The sequence below is a fragment of the Sphaerodactylus townsendi genome, linkage group LG06 (genome assembly GCF_021028975.2).
Source record: "Sphaerodactylus townsendi isolate TG3544 linkage group LG06, MPM_Stown_v2.3, whole genome shotgun sequence".
Taxonomy (NCBI): Eukaryota; Metazoa; Chordata; class Lepidosauria; order Squamata; family Sphaerodactylidae; genus Sphaerodactylus; species Sphaerodactylus townsendi.
This window is the reverse complement of record NC_059430.1, coordinates 119,661,173-119,663,875: the sequence shown is the minus strand read 5'-3', so window position 1 is coordinate 119,663,875 and position 2,703 is coordinate 119,661,173.

Genomic DNA, 2,703 nt, shown 5'->3' with positions numbered 1-2,703 from the left:
GGTGAAGAAGCTCACTTCAATAAAAAAAAGCGCAGAGGCGTGACTTCGGAAAGAGAGGGGACAGAATGCATTTTATCCAATCAGACCTCGAGTTCGTGTTCCTATAAGCCAATGGAACAACCCGACAGGGGGGCGTAAGGCCAGTCATAGAAACACTCGGAGTCTCTTCAGTCATTGAATCAGAGAAGAGGCGGAGGCGGGGAAAGGGTGGCTTTGTGACGTCAGTACCCTGGGCCAATCACTTTGCACACTTTTTTATTATCAAAGCCTTAAAGGGTGGGGCGCCAGTGGGAGGAATCTGGGGGAAAGTGCAGAAGGTGTCTCGGGTTCTGACAGCCTGGGGATTGGCGCAGTCGCGTGTCAATTGTTCGGATCGTCGTCAGACTTGCAAAACCAGGTCGGGCGTTCTTGCCCCCGGTTAACCCTCCTGAGTAATAACGGGTTTGCATAGAGACAGCTATAAGGGAAATAATTCAGAAAATTCACAGTACACTGCTTCCGTGAACAGTGTAATGTCTGAAGAGGGAGAACGCAGTGGGGAGAGGGAGCAAACTTTTCTCACTGGAAAACTCCAAGCGGCATCCTCTCCCGCTCCCTATCTTATAAACTGCCTTTTCCATGTGTCCTTTGCAGACGTGCATTCATGCAAAAAAAAAAAAAAACCAAAACCCCTCCTACCTTTGCAAAATATCCTTTGAACCGGGTTGGTCGGCGACACGCATCTTCCAGATTCCATCCGCTTCCCCGGTGAAGGGAAGACAAATGGCTTGTTTGTTTTCTGATCATGCAAGTTTTCTCAGTACAAACGTTTGCACACAAGCGAAAAGGAAACAATTTTTATTTTTAGTTACTCTCCTGTGTATTGAGAAACCACACCAAAGCGTAGGCTGGCAAATCCCCTGACTTGAATTGAGTTGCTTGCCCTGCTAATCAAAACTGTAAAACTGTAAAAAGCCTTCGACAATACATAAAACTGTAAAATGTTTATATTGGATAATGTTTTATCCATATGAAAACCCACTGAAAAATAGGAAATTGTAGACAAAACATCAACCATATAACAAATAAAATAGCAATAAAATTGATCTTAATGTTCAATGAATTATAAACGTGATACAAATTTGGGAACTTTCTGTCTTACTTATTTCGCATTATATTCTGCTATGCAAACAACACCCACTGATGTAACATTGTTGACGATTGACAAGTACATTAATAATCCATAAAGTGTCTGCAGGCCGAATGATGGGCAATGTCGCTCTTGTATTAGGGAATGGAGCACACAAGTTCTCACAATAAGTTAAAATAACTATCCCATGTGATCTTTGTGTGTGTGTGTGTGTGTGCATTGGTGTAAATCTGTGCATGGTTGGGCTGATGCACCGACAACAGCCATTCCTCCAAAAGCGTGATCTGGCCTCGCTGATCCAGGCTCTGATCACCTCTGAGTTAGATTACTGCAATGCCTCTACATGGGGCTGCTTTTGGAGACAGTTTGACATTTTCAGTTGGTTCAAAATGCAGGTTATTGCCAGGAGTCGAATACAAATCTTTTTTTAAAGTATCATTTTCTTTTTTAAAGTATCATAGGAGGTTCTGTACTGATCCCCATTTGCCTCCAGAGTTGTAGGCCCTAAATTCTAAGAAGATGTAGATGAATATGGGCAACAATTGATAATCCATGTCAAATTATACACAGGTGCTGTGCCCCGCAGCGAAGGTACAGTTCCTTCGGGGCAGAGATTTCTGTACTCACACCATCCAGGTTGCAGTGCTGATGATCCTGGAAGCCCTGCAGTTAGTGAGAGTGGGAAACCTCTGATGTTTGCCTCTCACATTGGGGATTCCGCTACTACCGGGTCTCTCCCCCATCAAAAGCCAAAAGCAAAGGTTGCCTTTAAAGCATGATGTCAATTTTCCTTATATTGATACTGTGCAAGCTCTTACTTAGAGCCTCATTTTATAGGGAACCAGAGAGAAAGAGAGGCAGGCAGGCAGGCAGGCAGGCAGGCAGGCAGGCAGGCAGGCAGGCAGATAGATAGATAGATAGATAGATAGATAGATAGATAGATAGATAGATAGATAGATAGATAGATAGATAGATAGATAGATAGATAGATAGATAGATAGATAGATAGATAGATAGATAGATAGATAGATAGATAGATAGATAGATAGATAGATAGATAGATAGATAGATAGATAGATAGATAGATAGATAGAATCTTTGTATTGGTCTATCCAGACAGGCAAGCAGACTTGCAAGAGGGTACCCTTTCAGCAACAACAACAGTTCTGCTCAACAACCTTTGCGACTCATGGTGAAAGTTAGAAGTCACCATGTGGCACAAGACTACAGGAGACAACCCCCTCAGCCAGAGGCAGTCTATCTAGAAAACCTTTCCATCCATGAAACTACCTGGAAGGAGAGGAGGGTCTGTTTTTACATTTTGAACACTTTTCAGTCCACTGAATATTTTGCTGATATTGTTTCAAAATCTGTAATTCAGTTTGGTAATTCCCCTGGCTATTATTCTTTTTTTTTTGTCCTGAATAAATCCTTAACGGTTGACTCTAAGACTCTTAGTCTGTTGACTCTAAGAATCTGCACAGCCATGTGAGAGATCAAATCCTGGATCTTGGTATGCATCAGGCAATTTGGTCCCAATTATATTTGCCTTACATAGTGCCCAATTGTATTTG